Source organism: Pleurodeles waltl, chromosome 2_2 (assembly GCF_031143425.1).
Source record: "Pleurodeles waltl isolate 20211129_DDA chromosome 2_2, aPleWal1.hap1.20221129, whole genome shotgun sequence".
NCBI lineage: Eukaryota > Metazoa > Chordata > Amphibia > Caudata > Salamandridae > Pleurodeles > Pleurodeles waltl.
The window spans coordinates 56306405-56324521 of record NC_090439.1 but is presented as its reverse complement, the minus strand read 5'-3'; positions in this window follow the sequence as shown (position 1 = coordinate 56324521).

The following is an 18117-nucleotide window of genomic DNA, read 5'->3' as shown; positions in this document are numbered from 1 at the left end:
GCGAGTTGAGCGTCACAGGATAGAGTGCTAGGGACCTGGGCCAGGCTGTGCACGATGGAATTTTGCAAATAGTGCACAGAGGCCTCAGGAGGTGAAGAAGACGCGGTGCACAGTGGTACTGTCATTCTGGGGGAAGACAAGACTTACCTCCTCCAAATTGGGACAGCAGGACCTCAGGACAGCCTATGTCAAAGGGGTCCACCCTCTGTGTTCCAATGAGCATGCTCGTCACCAGGAGAGGAGCCCAAGGGAACCGGTCGTTGACTTAGAAGGTGCCTGTGTGAGCAGGCAAGTGACTGCGTCACTTCACAAGATATTTCTTGGGTCCTTCTGGTGCAGGGTGAAGACAGGGAGTCCCCAGAGCGGGCACACCATGGACACTGTTGCAGTTGCTGGCTGGAGCTGAAGTTGTAGAGGAAAAGTAGCCCTTCTGGATACTTTGTTGCTGTTACAGCGATTCCTGAAGCATTCTGCAGTTGATCCAAGGTCAGAGGATGAAGTAGTAGTTGCAGAAGATTCCTGCTGGAAACTTGCAAGTAGAATCTGAGGAGAACCCACAGGGGAGACCTTAAATAGCCCTGAGAGGGGGGATTGGCTACCTTATCAGGTAAGGACCTACCATGGGGGGTCTCTGACATCACCTGCTGGCACTGGCCACTCAGAGCCCTCCAGAGTGTCCCCATACCTTGCAAAGCAAGATGGCTGAAGTCTGGGACACACTGGGGGAGCTCTGGGTACCACCCCCAGGTTCATGATGGACAGGGGAGTGATTACTCCCCTTTACTTTGTCCAGTTCTGCACCAGAGCAGGGACAAGGGGTTCCTGAACCAGTGTAGACTGGATTATGCAAGGAGGGCACCATCTGTGCCCTTCAAAGCATTTCCAGAGGCTGGGGGAGGCTACCCCTCCCCAGCCTGTAACACCTATTTCCAAAGGGAGAGGGTGTTACATCCTGCTCCCAAATGAAATGCTTTGTTCTGCCTTCCTGGGACTGAGCTGCTCAGACCCCAGGAGGGCAGAACCCTGTCGGTGAGGTGGCAGCAGCTGTAGCTGCAGTGCAAGCCTCCGAGAGCTGGTTTGGCAGTAGTGGGGTCCATAGTGGAGCCCCCAGGATGCATGGAATTGCCTCCCCAATACCATATTTGGAATGGGGGACAATTCCATGATCTTTGACACCTTACATGGCCATATTTGGAGTTACCATTGTGAAGCTAAATATAGATATTGACCTACATGTAGTGCACTCGTATAATGGCGTCCCACACTCACAAAGTCAGGGAAATTGGCCCTGAACTATGTGGGGGCACCTTTGCTAGTGCAAGGGTGCCCTCACACTTAGTAAATTTGCACCTAACCTTCAGCAAGTGAAGGTTAGACATATGGGTGACTTATAAGTTACTTAAGTGCAGTGAAAATGGCTGTGAAATAGTATGTGCACTATTTCATGCAGGATGCAATGGCAGGACTTTGCAAGGGTTTGTCTGAGCTCCGTATGGGTGGCAAAAGAAATTCTGCAGCCCATAAGGAACTCCTGGAACCCCAATGCCCTGGGTACCTAGGTACCTTATACTAGGGACTTATAAGGGGGGGGTCCAGTGTGCCAATTGAAATTGGTAAATTAAGTCACTAGCCTATAGTGACAACTTTAACAGCAGAGAGAGCATAAGCACTGAGGTTCTGGTTAGCAGAGCCTCAGTGACACAGGTAAGTATTACTGACAACCCACACATTAGGCAACAAACTATGAGCACTGGGGTCCTGGCTAGCAGGATTCCCGTGAGACAGGCAAAAAACAGTGACACGTAGGTTTTTCTCTATGAGCACTGGGGTCCTGGCTAGCAGGATCCCAGTGACACGGTAGAAACACACTGACACACACTCACAAACAGGCTAAAAGTGGGGTCAACCACACTAGAAAGATGCTACTTTCTCACAATATGCAGATAATCTTAGATAGTTCCACCCTATCTGTCAGCGTGGAGGTTGAGTATGATGCTCCAGCAATTAATTATTTTTGACTTAACATGTCTAATAGAGTAGCTGCTCTAAAATAAAAAAAAAACAGGTAATTCTAGAAGCAACAGCTATGTCCCCTGGCTCACTTCTAAGTTTGGAGAAATTAGAAAACCCTGTGAAAAATTGGAAAGGCTTTGGAGAAGGCAATAGTCCATTGAGGATAAAGAGAGATATAAAGAGTCTTCAAGGAAGTATTACAGGATGATTAAAATAGCACAGTCTATTGTCTTTTCCCATAAATTATTGTCAGCTTCTAACAGCCCGCATTCCACCTTCAATGTAGTTAAGCACTTTCTACATCCTATGTCTCTCCTACAGACCATGGATGCTGCTGCTGATTTGTGTAAGAAGCTATCTAGAGTTTTTGAATACAAGATGTTCAAAATTGTAGCCAACATGGAAGCCAATCCTATCATCTCAAATATGGAGAGAAAGCTGATGGATATTAATAGGTCTCGGACTAGTAACCTGTACAAATTCTCTAGGATCACATTGGAGGAGTCTGAACAGGTCAGTCTCACCTGCAGGTCTGGTTCACCTTCAAAGTGATCAATCCTGTTCAATTATTCCATACAATCTGCATACATTTGTGCTGGAGACAGGCTAGATTAGCCCCACTGCTAAAGAAACCTTCAGCAGATAGGATCCATCTAGTCATTTTTAGGACTATTTCCTTACTAGATATCAGAGGCAGGGGACTTGTTTTTAGCATGAATTTGTTCATTTTAAAGAACAAAAGCCATGCAATCTGGATTTCTACACATTCTTCCGAGCTCAATGAGATTAATTTAGGAGGTCCACCTGACTCTTTTCAATCTCTAAATTGCACTCATGGCTCTCTTACTAGAAGCTTTTAGGGTCTAGATCATCTCCTAAGTGGATGACTCACAGTATTTTCTAACAATGGAGAAGTATTCTTCTGAGACACATGGGGGGTCATTTACGAGGCCCTAGCAATACTGTAGCATCACTTTTTGTGATGCTCCGGTGGCACTACGCAGTGCAACATATCTACAAGTTGGTGTTAAGCCACATGTCCTGGCTTAACACAGCCTTGTAGATATGGGCCACCTGATGTAGTTTTCTGTGGCTAAGGAGCGTACAATGGGCGTACCCACGCAACACCCGTTGCTTTTTGACACTGCCTCAGATTTACGCGAAATCATAAACCTGAGAAAGCACCAAAAACGAACGCCTCCCCAGAGGAGGCATTAGAGTGGCACATTGAGGAGAAATACTTTTATTTCTTCTTGTTTTCTGCTCTTTCTATGTGTGATGCATTCTGCAGCACACATAGAAGGATCAAATTGCCATTAAATATTATATTTGTGCAGGAACATGCCCATCCTGCACAGAATCAATCTCCCCTGCAACACAGCCATCCTTGCACCATGGCGCAAGCGTGGCTGGTATCTTTCAAGCAAGGTAATCCATGACCATCCAGTCAGATCCCTCTGCTTTTCCAAGGCAGGGCTGTTCTGCATACTGAGAGTTAAACACAGGAAGTGGGGAGGGCTTTTTGTTTTCTAACTTGCAGCCTAGGCTTAGAATTGCCTCTTGCCGCATCAACATAAAATGAGAGCAGAAAGCTTATTCGGAAAGCCACTCAAAGCATAGCTGTTTTAGTTGGTTTTCTAAGAAGCATCAGGGACAGGGGTGGGGGGGGGCTGCCATCTGCCAGCATGAGGACACTCCTGCTGGAGTAGCTGTGCTCTTTAGGAACGGATTGTGACTTTTGTCTTTCAGTCTGTAGTTGACCATCACCAAAATATTTTCGGATGCATATCAGTCAATGAGTTAGTTACAAATCAAAAATTGTTTCAGACATTATGACTTGGTCTACAATAGCATAAATGTCAAATTTACAAAGATTAAAATAGAAATTAAATTAAGGGCCTATCAGAGTTTGTTATACTTTAGACTGTAGGGCATATTTATCTTTTTTCATGCAGCTCAACACAGCAAGCCACTTGATAAGATGATATGCATGAAAGAGAAAGAGCAAAAATGCACTGTATTTAACACTAAACAGCACATTCATGCCCTTTCCTAGTGCTGGCACACTTTTGGCTGCCTAACACCAATGCAGTCCCCCTCTTCCAGTGGAGCTTGCGAGTGTTGCCCACCCTGATTCCACTTGGAGCATGCATGATGATATGCAGCTTTTGGCAACAATATTGTGCTCATTCATAGAACTCATTTAATTTCATCAAACAACACAGAAGTTTTTTCCTGTTTGGACTATGTGTTAAGGAGCATCAATGTCAAGTTGCAGTATCAATCAATCAATCAATCAATCATTCGCATTTATAAAGTGCGCTACCCACCCATAAAGGGTCTCAAGGCGCTGGGGGGGGGGGGTCAGTGCTCGAAGAGCCAGGTCTTGAGCTGCCTTCTGAAGGAGAGGTGGTCAGGTATGGCGCGAAGGTGGCTGGGCAGCGAGTTCCAGGTCTTCGCTGCCAAGAAGGAGAAGGATCTTCCTCCGGCGGTGGCTTTGCGGATGCGGGGTACAGCTGCCAGGGCCTGACCGGCGGAACGTAGAGTGCGCGGGGGGGTGTAGAAGGAGACGCGGCTGTTGATCAGTTTGGGTCCGAGGTTGTGGAGGGCTTTGTGTGCGTGGGTCAGGAGTCGGAAGGTAATCCTCTTGTTGATGGGGAGCCAGTGGAGTTTTCTCAGGTGTCCGGAGATGTGGTGGTGGCGAGGGATGTCCAGGATGAGTCTCGCGGCGGCGTTCTGGATTCGTTGGAGTTTTCTCATCAGTTTGTTGGTGATGCCGGCGTACAGGGTGTTCCCGTAGTCCAGGCGACTGGCTACGAGGGCGTGGGTGACGGTCTTCCTGGTGTCGGTGGGGATCCAGCGGAAGATCTTGCGGAGCATGCGGAGGGTGTTGAAGCATGGCGAGGTCACCGCGTTCACCTGCCTGGTCATGGAGAGTGATGAGTCCAAGATGAAGCCGAGGTTGCGTGCGTGGTCGGTGGGTTGGGGAGTGCTGCCTAGGGCGGGGGGCCACCAGGAGTCGTCCCATGCGGTGGGAGTGGGGCCGAGGATGAGGACTTCCGTCTTGTCTGCCTTCAGTTTCAGACGGCTGTCTGTCATCCAGTTCGCCACTTCCTTCATTCCTTCGTGAAGTTTGGTTCGGGCTGCGGTGGGATTGTTAGTGAGGGAAAGGATGAGCTGGGTGTCGTCGGCGTATGATATTAGGTTGAGTCCGTGGTTGCGTGCGATGTTTGCCAGGGGGTCATGTAGACGTTGAAGAGAGTGGGGCTGAGGGAATATCCTTGGGGTACGCCGCATATGATTTCCATCGCTGTCGATCTGAAGGGGGGGAGGCGGACTCTCTGGGTCCTGCCGGAGAGGAAGGAGATGATCCATTCGAGGGCCTTGCCTCTGATGCCGGCGTTGCTGAGGCGTCGTATCAGGGTGCGGTGGCAGACCGTGTCGAAGGCTGCAGAGAGGTCCAGTAGTATGAGGGCCACGGTCTCACCCTTGTCGGTCAGGGCTCTGATGTCGTCCGTGGCTGCGATGAGGGCGGTTTCGGTGCTGTGGTTGGCTCTGAAACCGAACTGTGTGGGGTCGAGGGAGTCGTGGGTTTCCAGGGCGATGGTGAGTTGCGAGTTGACAATTTTCTCAATCACTTTGGCGGGGAACGGCAGGAGAGAGATGGGTCTGAAGTTTTTGAGATTGGTGGGGTCTGCTGTGGGCTTCTTCAGGAGGGCGTTGAGCTCTGCGTGCTTCCAGCTCTCCGGGAAGGTGGCGGTGGTGAGGGAGGCGTTGATGACGTCACGAAGGTGTGGTGCTATGATGTCGTCGGCCCTGTTGTAGATGTGGTGCGGGCAGGGATCCGATGGGGAGCCGGAGTGGATCGAATTGTTCCAATTGTTCCAATGTTCGTGGCCCATGCTCTCGTGCCCTGTCCACTGCCCTTTCTGTGCTCTGTCTTACCACATGGGTAAGTCATCTTTGATCCCTATGCCCTGCTTTCACACCTCTTCCACAGCTAAGCTTTCTCTGCATCCTCCCTATTAATCCTCAGCTGGACTGTGCTCACCATGCCTCACTGGGTGTGATATATAAACTCCTCTCGCTCCCAGCTCCCTGTGCCTAATTTTAATTTTAGAAGAGAGGGCTAGCTAAGGTAAGACACTTTTAAACTCACTTGTTTTCAGGTAACCGACTAGTGGTGGAATGTATATGAAATACCTAATATGAAGAACAGGCTGCCATCTTAACAAATATTGGCCCTCAGAGGTTGGGCAAAAGGGAGGCACTGACCACACACTGTTTTAGTGCAGATTCCTTAAAATAGTTATAAGGCATGAGGCTTTGAACGCTTTCCTTCCCAAACATATGAAAGACTATTTGTAATATTTAAATTAGGAATATCTCAGAATTCAAAACATCAAATGAGTGAACATAGCAGGACACCTAGAGTACTGCTGCGTTCAGATTTTGAGGTCTCAAAGTGTCAAAAATTGTGTTATTCCCCTCTATTTATTTAGAAAAAACTCTGAATTTGTAAACAAATATGTTTTAATTATGCATACAGATTTTTGGAACAAGGTTTTGAGGTGTAATAAAAAGGGCAAGAACCATTTGATGAAAATCATTGGGATAGTATGGCAATAGTGGAGACTAGAGAATATTGGGGGCTTTAAAAGTACAATTGTGTGACAAGTGTATTATGAGAAAGGATATTTTTAATCAATATCATAGACTACAGATTATTAAAAGTGATACATAAAAATATTGAAAATTACTTGAGTTGCATTTTAACAAAATTAGTGTTACATTTGTAAATTCAACATAAGGTAGCAAAATATTATATAACTGAATAATATTTTTTTTTACATGGTTTTGTAACAATTCATTTTATTTGTTGATATGAATGATTATTTTAAATCATGTAATTTAACTTATCATTATTTTCAAAGGGTTTTGTTTGAATTCCTTACCCCATTATTTTCTGTGGAATGGTGTTGCAATACCATAGTTGACCATGTGTGCTTCTGAACTTACTACTGCATTTTTATGGTAGTAACTCACACCTGGATTTTGTGAACAATCAAAAGTAGCAAACCTATTCAAAATTGAGAAGTACTCAAAAAGTGTACACTACCTTGGTGAATCAGGCTCGTTATATTTAAGATGATGATAGGATACAACAAAAAGGGTATCATTTACTTATGATGTTGTGTGGCTGCTTATGCCAGAAGGTGACAGAAATCATTGCATTGATTTACTTATCATTATAAAAACATACAGACTTAGCACAAAATGCTTTAGTGCTGCATGGGTAGCCATGTAACCATGAGGCAGTTGAGATTGAAATGGTGAAATAACTTCCTACTGCATGAGTAGCACTCTAACTCTCCACAGTGCAGTGCAGTAAAAAAATTGGGTTATTAGTTGAGTGGAAATACAATCCTTGTCAGGGTTAACCAGAAAATTCACTAAATAAACGTGTGCCAAATCCTCTGGCAGTCTGACACAAAATCAGTCAGGCTTAATGTAGGGGTGATGTATGAAGTATTTTTGGATCACGCACACAGTACTAAAGGGAATACACAATACAACAGAATCCCAAAGCAATTTAAAAAGTAGAGTACATTTTAATAAATAAAACAAAAAAATGACAAAAATCCAATCAGTAGTACTAGGGTTATGATTGTTTAAAGATCCTAGTAAATATAGTGCCAAAAAGCACAAACCACCAATTGTGGTCATCTGGTCACAATGGACCAAGTCAAAGTCACAAGTTCAGGCCGACAGAGATGGAGCATGGGTTGGATACAGGAACCAGGTTTATCCCACTGAAGATTTTACCTTCTGCAAGACCACATCTGTGCAGGGAGTTGCAGGGGCACTTTACATTGGAGGTCAGCGCGAGGAGACCCTTGTTGATGGGAGGAGCAAGTTGTTTGTTGTGGACAGTCATTATTTGAAGTGAAGACTTGGTCAATGCTTGAAATTGGTGTTGGTGGGCATCAAAGATGGTCCTGGGAAGATGCAAGGAGTCAGTTTGCGGTCTCGAAGATCCCAGAAACTTCTGTATCTTTACCTAGATCTCAGGACATTTTGATGTGGTAGGAGTTTTCTCTGATGCCAGCTAAGGGTCCAGGATCTGTAAGGCATTTCTTTGGGATCAGGACTCACTGCAGCAAAGGCCCGCAGGACTCACGCAGGTCTAGGCAGGTCCAGGTCATGCTGGGCAGCTGGGCAGTTGCAGAGAGGCCTTCTAATAGTCCAAACTATTGTTTACATAAAGGACAGCCAGCTGCACACAGTAAAAAATGACCTTGGAGGTTTTTTTTTAATGCCAGGATATGAAAAACTTTAAATATGCATATCCTACTTTTAAATACAATGTGCCCTTCTATATTGGCTTTTAAGGCCTAATTTGGAGGTGAAATAAGCATTAAATATAAAGTTTTAGGTGTGGAAAACGTTTTCTCTGTCATGTCAAATTGGTAGTTGAAAACTGCACTACAGGCTGCAAGGGCAGGTCTGAGACATCATTTTGCAGTTTTGCTTTAGTGGTTGGCACAACAAGTGAAGTAGCCTACCAGTAAACTTGGATTTACATGCCAGTCATATATTGTCACATACTAGAGAATCACAAGTAAATAAATGTACTAATAAGGGGTATGTCAATTGTGCCATGTATTCAAGGGAGAGCACAACCACTTTGCCACCGATTAGCAGGATTGAAATGTATGGAGCCACAAAAGCTTCAAAAATCACTGGGATGACCCTTCACAGAGGACCCAGTCCAACAAGTGCAGTGTGACTTCCCCCTGGTTTCACATTTAATCCCATGCCTGCGCAGAAGCAGACAGAGACAGTTTCACCAACACTAGTGTTTGCCTTATTCTTTCTAATTCTCTTGCTGTCCTTGGTTTATATCCCATAAGTGCCAGCTGTAGCTTTTTTCCCAGCTAGCTCTGCTGTTTGGGTATTGCTTTTAAAACAGCTTTAACTGTCTTGTCAACTATTGTGTCAAAAAAGTAAATATATAATATTCATACATAGAGGGGCTTTTATCAGTGAACCTATTCAATTTTTGTGTTAAGCTGCCATTTACAGTTTGCTTCCATGCACTACAGCATGTAGCAGGGACTAATGATCAGTCCACTTACTCTTCAGATTGATTCACTTTTTAGTGACTGCACAAGAGGTGTGCAAAATATTCACATCTGCAATAAAACAAATACCTTCTCTTTAGAGCCAAATCTGGTTCAAGATGTGTGCCTGCTCTTTTTTGTCCAATGAATGGTGATTTATTTGCAGTCTCCTTTGCAGTAGCAATACGTTTAGTTGACATTTCATAATTGTATTTTCCTTTATGTTAAGGTCTAGGTTATGTCTTGGTTAGCTAGTGATTTTTTATCATAACAATAATAATAGTATCTACAACAATAGAAAGAAAAAAAAAACGATGATATTAATAATAATAATAATAATAATAATAACAATAATAATACAATTGAGATCCATGTTATTTAAAAGGTTTCACTAGTAAAATCACCACATCCGTGAATGTCTTGTTTTTATTATCTTTTTTTCCATGTTTAAGTGACAGCATGTACGCTTCTTTCCTTTAGTTTTGTAACATGTAAAATAAAATCGCTCCAGTTTGCAAGGGCGAGAGCTATTGGCTTTGGTAATTCTTGTTTTATATACCTGATCGACAGTCTTCTAGCAGAAGAGCTCCATTTCTTACTGACAGATCAATAATAGCTCAAATAAAACACAACCCGACTAGCACCTACAATTTTACTCTCAGACTTCCCACACAACATGCATCCTGCAATCGTTCATTATTTAATATCTGAATAAGTGTGATTTTGGGAACATTTTAATTCACCTTCAAATGTTATATTTCTCTGGAATCTTTTTGAGCATGTACTAAGAAATGGAACTTTCAAGGTGGACTGATAGATAAGGTATAAGTCTAAATAAAAATGTATTTTTAAAAAATGTACATCAGTTTCTAAGAACAAAAATAAACATTTTGTGCAAAGTAAATGTTTAGCCACTCATTCACGCTTAATCATCATGCAAACAATGAGAAAACAGTAGGCGACGTTGGCTAGTTGTATTTTCTCTCGTAGTTCCTGCACTGCCTCTCAACATGTCCTCAAGAAATCATTAAAATGATTTTTGAAAAGACATATGCTTTGTTGTTTTGCTGTAATCCAAGACATCTCCAGCTAGCTAGGTCAATGAGGCATGACTTTGATAAAGGCAAGAAGAGCCTTGAAGAAAATCCATACAGTACAAGAGACTTTCACGAGGCGTGCTGAAAAAGCTGTTTGTTCGTCTTGCGGCCGGAGGAAACTTCACTCAATCGGATCTCGTCCTGCTGTGGCCTGGAGTGAAGAACACAGATGATACTACTGCACAGCCTCAGAGTGGACGGCACCGCCAAAAGCAGCCGGTGCCTGTGATTACGTCGAACACGAAGAAAACACTGCATGCGATAAAAAAAATATGTTACTACAGTGCTCTGCTTCCGTTCTTAAGGCCCAGGCACACAGGTAAAAGCATTGATAAAATGAGTGCATTCCGTCCTCTTTAGTCAGATTGTTTTAGACACAGAGGGGCAGGTTTATGGAATGTGGTGCTGCACCGAGTGCAGCGCCACTTTCCCTGCACCCCTTAGCACCCACCTACCCCCACCCTGTGTGCAGCATATTTAAAATACGGTGCAGCCTGGCACAGGGTAGGGTGCAACATCGTCTTTTTTAATGACGCTATTGATGTACTCTGCAGGAGTAGCACCAAAATGTTGGCTCTATTCCTGCAGAGTACATAGGGGCCCATTCTAAAGAAGGGAAGCCCCCATTTAACATCTGCTCTTGAGCAGGAGTGCCGTAATAAATGGGGCAAGGAAATCCTATAGATTTCCTTTCACCATTTTACTTGCTCCCCTAGCAGGGCAGGCATAATGTAGCGCAAAGGGTTATAGGGTGGCTAAATACAGGACAGGGATTTTGGCTTTGTTCGGCCACAAAAATGTCAAAATAAATTACGTTAATGTGGAGCAAGGTGGCGCTAGGGGCCTATAAATATGCCCTAAAGCTGCTTGGTACACTACATGTTAAAGTGACATGTGTCTGTTTTACATTTGATTTCGTCATCATACTCGTTGGCCTCTTTTATTATGGCTTTAACAGCCTATTTTGCCTTCTTATGTTGTGCAAAAAAAATGCAATGTTTTTCTATTAGTTAAAATGCACTGAGCCCGATTCACTAAAATAAATATACAAATGCAGGTAAAGATCTACTTCTACACTGTTTTCACCATTTCCGAATAGAGCTTTGCACCTACTTTTAGAGACATGTCAACACCCCTTCCAGTGAAGGAATGTAGCTTCCTTCAACTCAACTCACAAGTGTAAAGTTACAGGAGTAATTTTTCACATGTTGGTGAAGATTGCCACCACTTAGGTTAGGTATGGGAAAATATATGCACATTTTAAAAGGTTTATTTGAAAAAACATACAGGTAACATATATATAGGTAACATACATATATTACCTAGTGGCACCTGCCAGAAGGTAGTTATAGTTAGGACCTTAGTAAGTTATTAACTTTTGGTGCCCTTTGAGGAATATTCACAACATTTTTAAAACTTGTTTGCCACTCACTTCAACTGCTATTCAAAAAGGATTGGGATGATTTATCTTGTGTGGGGATGAGAAAAGTGTGGGTCCCAAAATGTATTTTCCCTAATGAAATTTGCAATAAGGATTTTAGACACAACTACAGCCAGAACCACTGAACAGAAAGAATTACACAACATTTGGCAGAAAGTTAGCTCTTGGTCCGGAGGGATCTCTTTTTGCAATTTGGTGTAAATGTGTTAAGTAGTTTTGGAGTTATTAAAGAAAAAAGATTTAGGTATATCTGGAGAGGACACTCCATGGATCCACAAGTTAACAACAATGCTGTGATTGGCTGGCCGCAACCTGAGAGAAACTTTGCTGCCACAATTTTGTGAATTGGAACAAGGTTCCGGGTGGGCGGAATAAAGATAAAATGGTATATAAGGGCTCAGGCTAGAGGTATTCGGACTCCATGGGACTGTGGGCAAGAATTTTCCCCAAAATGTTTTTTTTGGGTTGCACAAGGATCTGTGTATCAACCACGGTGCTCAGCATGGACCCTTTGTGAATCCACAATGGAGTCGTGGATTCAGAACCCAATGAATAAAAAAAAATACATGCACTAAGATCCACTGACACAGTCACTCATAAATCCACACATACTCACAGATCCACAAAACTACTACCACACCCAGTCACAACCCCATTCACACACTCAAACACCCACTCACAGATCACAAAACCACTACCACACCCACGTATAGGACCAAACAGCCACTCACCCCCAGTAACACACCCATTTTCACACTCACACACCCACTCACACACACTCAATCACCCACTTACAGTCCCCAAAAAACACTACAATACCCACTCATAGACCCAGACAGGCACTTACACATCCACTCACACACCCATAAAGCAAAATCTGATCAGCAGATCCTCCCACAATATAACAGGCAGACCTCTTATTTGGCCAGGTATCCACCATGGTTCTGTGGCTCCCAGTGAGAAATTAGAAGAAATAGGATTTGAAAATGAAAAGTACCAGTGTTTGGGAAAAGGGTTGGCTCTGAAAAGAGTATTTGTATTTATGATGTGTAGATAATAACTACACATAGAACCTGTTTCAGTCTTTTATGTTGTTTAACAACCTGTTGCCTCTGTTGGTGAAACAGACTCTGTCCTTGCAATATATTCCATCCATATTGAAGCATACATTGTTATTGTATATAGAGGCCATGTTGTGGTCTCGGAAAACATCTGAAACAGTTTTAGTGACATGTTATCTAGATTTCTGTATTTGCAGACAAAATTGTGTTGGCCACTGCTACCAATATCTTTGCCAAATGTAGGAGAACACAAAGACAGTATGTGGGTAAAGTGACTTTAATTTACCAGAGGTATCCTACATTGGGATATCTAGTCCTTCCTAGTTAATGTGCCTAAGTCATTGCCACCACAGTGCACAATCATGAGGTCTGGATAATGGCAATCCTCAGTGCTTTCAACTAAAGGCAGCAATTGATGCTAATCTAATCCTTTCTGGCCAACCAAAGTAATGTCTACATTATGTAAACCGAGGCCCTGTCAATGCCACTCTTTCTAGCACTCTCTCTGGTCCAAAACATATAACTATGACCACAATTCAGACTCTGACCATTTTGTTTGGAGACATAAAGAAGCAGTACACAGGAAAAGGCTGCAGCATGGGGCAGTTTTGATAATGTAGGTTGTTATGTCGTAGTTTGGACTCATACTCTGGGCAAGAATGCTGGTTAAAGGATGACAGTATTTATGTTTGTAGGTGACTATGCCTATCCTACAACAAGTTGCAACTGTGGTCCCAACCCTTCCAGCTCACTAGCAGCACCTCACCAACAACCCAAACAGTTAAAGGTGATTTGTGGCAGCCTTTATGCATGGACTCAGAAGTATGACATTTTAGGGAGTGTCGTGATTAAACTGAGATTACCCCTTTCTCACATATATATTATGTCTCAACCAAACACAGGCAATAACAAAGATGTGGTGATGTTTCAATAGTTTTTATTTAATACAATGCAGTAAATTGTATTGGCTGCAATGATTAGGATAATAAACAGTACAAGAGTTAGAATTGTAAAGACGGCGGTCATGATTGTGAAGACCCCCACCGTCTTGCTTTAGCATAGAAAGACAAAAAGTGTATCATATGTCTGTGTACCCTGTCATAATAGGCCTAACCTTCTACCTAGAGGAGAGCATAGTATGTTAAACCTAATCTGCAAATGCAATGTCCCTGGAAGGAGCCTCCAACCCTGGTTACCTTGAATGAGGTCTCGAGCTCAGACTTCGGAAGAACACGAAGTCCTGGTCAGCGTCAAGGCGACGTGCAGCATCGATAGCAGCGATGGTATCTGGTCGGAATCCCTCTGATTATCTTTCTAAATTGTGTTGTATTTAGACAGATTTATTTGGACCCATGACGTGGGTTGTTCCAAAACAATAGATAACGCAGCATACTTGGGACGGTAATTTCTAATGTGAGCACCTACAGTTTGTTTGTCTTTGTTGTATGAGTTGACACAGATAACATAACTCTAAAGAAAAGGGCCTAACTATATACAAGGCAGCCATCTTAGAAGAATTAATTAAATAAATGGTCTGAGACAGAGCAAGCTAAGTAGGTTAAAAGTCACTAGGTAATGGGGGCACGAGTCTGCAAGCCAAAGGCTAAACTAACTCCTATTATCCGATTAAAACAAACTAGGATTCACTACAGTTAAAATAGAGGGCTGCAAGTAAAGTATAAAGGAACATATGTGGTTGGATATTTGGAGATATATAAGCAATTAAAATTAGGTAGTGACTTTAAGAAAAAAAGTAATTGCCTCTGTGATTGACTTTGAAAATGTTTCAAAATTGTTATGTTGTTTGGGATATGCTTTTATTTGCAAACAGCCAACCACATCTGCTACAGGTAATGTGAAGCTAGTATGCTGTTGAGAGAAAGTCTTGTGAACATTTGACCTACTGGTAGGCAGAGACTACTGTAATCATGGTTGCTATGGAAATAGATATAAAAGAGTGTGGGGGGGGGAATAAACAAGACTGCAGTGTAACTTTGAAAAGCAGACCGGTGTACAAAAAGTGCCTTGTACAGAGTGTAAGTCTTGTAATTGAAAATATTTAACAAAATAGAATATAAATGAAAAGCATTGACATGAGATTGCTGAATGCTTTTAAGGGTTGCGGTGTAGATCTGTTGATACACCGTAGACCACACGGGGCCTGCGCTGAGCCCCATAAAGGATCTATGGATCTGCAACCTCCCTACAAAATTTGGCTTCTTAAAAAGAAAAATGGAACGGGTTAAAACTGGTGATCATTTTCAAGTGGTATAAGAAAAATAAAAGGTAAAAGAACGTCTGTGACTTGTATCACAGTATGAGTGAGAGCACACTAGCATTTATTAGTACTTTTCTACTGAAAATGGATAAGGATTGCCATATTTGTTACTTGAGATTTGCAGTGGAAAAAAGATGTTAACAAACATTTAAAAAAAACTTGGACAGCAGCAAATAGATTTTACAGTTATGTGAATTAGTTTGTACTATAAAAAAGTATATTTGAAAAACAACTTATGGTATATCAGCTCAAAAAAATGTGTAGCTTCTAGACAGTGCGGTAGAAGACAAAATAGAAGGGAGGTCAGTTGACAATATTAAGCAAAAAAAAATAATGAGCAGCAAAGGAGTAACACAAATTGCTATACTGAAAATATAGTTGTCTTATTACGCCAGTTTAAATGAATGTGTTTGAAATTAGATGTGGGTGCCTGCTTATAGTATGTAATTTAAGAGCATATAATTTGCACCCACTCCCACAGATAAGCGGACACCTACACATCCAGCTACACTCCTACAAAAGCACGTATGTACCCGCTAGTCATATATAAAGATAGACACTGATACGCTCAGTCACACATCCATAAAACCATTCACACATCCTTTTACTCACCCACACATCCACTTACATAGTCCTCCACACACCCATGCAGGCATTGCCATACACATCCACACACCTATACAGCCATTCATGTACCCAGCACTCAGACAGTCAGTTTCACATGCACTTGCACACCCATACGCCCAAATATACACCCAGTCACCCACCCATACACCCACTAACATACTTATTTATGAGACAATACAGCCACTCACACAACCAGTCAGACAGCAACACTTACACATCTAGTCTCACATTCACACAGGACTGAGGTATCCACCCCTAACAACGCTATTTGCACACACAGTGTTACACAGCCAACCACCCACAGACACAGCCAGTTACCAATCTTTACAACCACTTACATACCCACTTAGACACCCATACAGTCACTAACATGCCCAGTCACACATCCACAGAGCTACTTACACATCCAGTGACACAGCCATGGAGGCACTGATACACTCACTCACCTATCCACTCAACCACTGACAGAGCCACATGTACAGCCATTCATATACCCATTTATATACCCTACTCAGACAGTTACATAACCTGTTACAAAGTGATTTAACCACTTTTGTAGCTACTCACTGCTTATAGTGTATAATGTAATAGAATGTGATGGAAACGTAAATATATTCCATATTTGATTTTGAGATCTCTACTTGTGTTTAATGAGGAATGGAAGATGGAATGGTGAGGTGAAAATAAAATTAGCTTACATTGTTAATGCAACTGGAATATGGCATTCGCTACAAAGAGTGACCATGTCTTCCAGTTTTGGTTAAACACTGATGATGGTAGCCATCAAGTCAATAGGTAAGGGCCCCACACGTAGTCCAGATGCTGATGATGATGGAGCACCTTCCTTCTCTCTTATCATGTTGTGTTATGTCCTTCTGTGTTTGTTTTTCCATTGCTTCCAAGTAGAGGATGTGCCATGTGAGTACTTCTTCACCATACCAGTTAAGCTTTTTGCTGCTTTTATTGTACTGGACAACATTTTGGAAGAACTTTGTTTATTTTCTGAAGGGATGGAGAACGATTTTCAAATGTTGGAGCAATTATTTGGAGGTGGTACGTCTTCTTCTTCATCCTGCTCTTCCCCTTCTCTTCTATTTTCAGCAGAAGACATCCTAACTTTGAAACTCTTTTCTTTTCAAGGAAAGCCAGAAAAATAATGTTGTTTCGAGTCTGTCCCCAGAGAAATGTAAAACCCAACTACCTAATTTAGGTTATTGATTGCAATGTGGATGGGTAGAGACCTAGGAGCATATTTATTAGTTGATTTGCACTGAGTAAGTGAAATGCAAACCTTACATGTGATTTATGAAGCCACACAAGACCACTTTGAGTGGCCCTGAGTGGCTCCATATATCTATAGTAAGGCAGTGGAAGGCATTCCATCGGTGTTGCATGGGTGTTCCAATGCAACTCCTATCAGTTTTGTTGCATTTCCAGATTTACTAGAAGTTGTAGACCTCAGAATTCGGCAAAAAGACACACCTTCGCAGGTGAGGCGTAACGAGTATAAATATCTTTATTTCTCCCCCTTACTTCCTCTTTCTCTGTATGCTGCACAATGCCTCTTAGGATTGTTGTCATTCTGAAAGGTGTCTCTTCTTTCAAAATAAGAATCCTGCATGCAACACAGGCACACTTTCACCAAGGAGCAAGGGTGCCTGCATTGGCACTAGACTGCTAAAAGGGTGCCCTGTGCACGTCAAACGGCAGAAATGTGCCATATTGCTTTAAATATGGCACATTCCTGCCCCTTTTCTGTTACACAGTGCAGCGCAGAAAGGTGACTTGCTGCACCATGCTACACTCTCGTAAATAGGACCCCTAGTGTATCCAATGGGAAGTTCATGTTTGGGAGTGTTCCTGTAATACAGTTGTGGTGGCAGTGCAGCAGATCCGTGGATCATAAAATGAACACAAAAAAGAGGATGACCTGCTATATTGCATTTGTTGACAGTCTACAAAAATCAGATTGCATTGTTTTGCTAAGTGTTACTTTTAAAATGTATAATAAGAATAAGTGTGTTAATAAAATGTATTTAAAAACTTGTGAAAATGTGCAGTATTAAATTGAATGTATGAGTGAATTTGTAGCACAATTTATATTTAAAAAAAGTTGAAATTCACTGAAGAAAACAAAAGTTACAGGGCACTATATTTAGGAAATATAATAAAAAAACACTTTAGAAACTCAGTGAAAAAAACAAAGGTTTCAGGGATTTTATAATTAGGAAATCCAATTTAAAAACCTTAGAAATTCTCTGAAAAATACAAAGATTGAAGGGATGTTACTGTTAGGTTCAGGTTTAACACACACGGAAGCACAGAAATTCAGCAGTTATAGATATCTGAGTTAACTATAGCTAGTGATCCCGCAATGCACTGTTTATGATCTCACATATAACATCATTCATGTTATGGTCAGTGGCATCACTGATGACATCTCTGATGACATCTCAAATGTTTATCTTATATACAT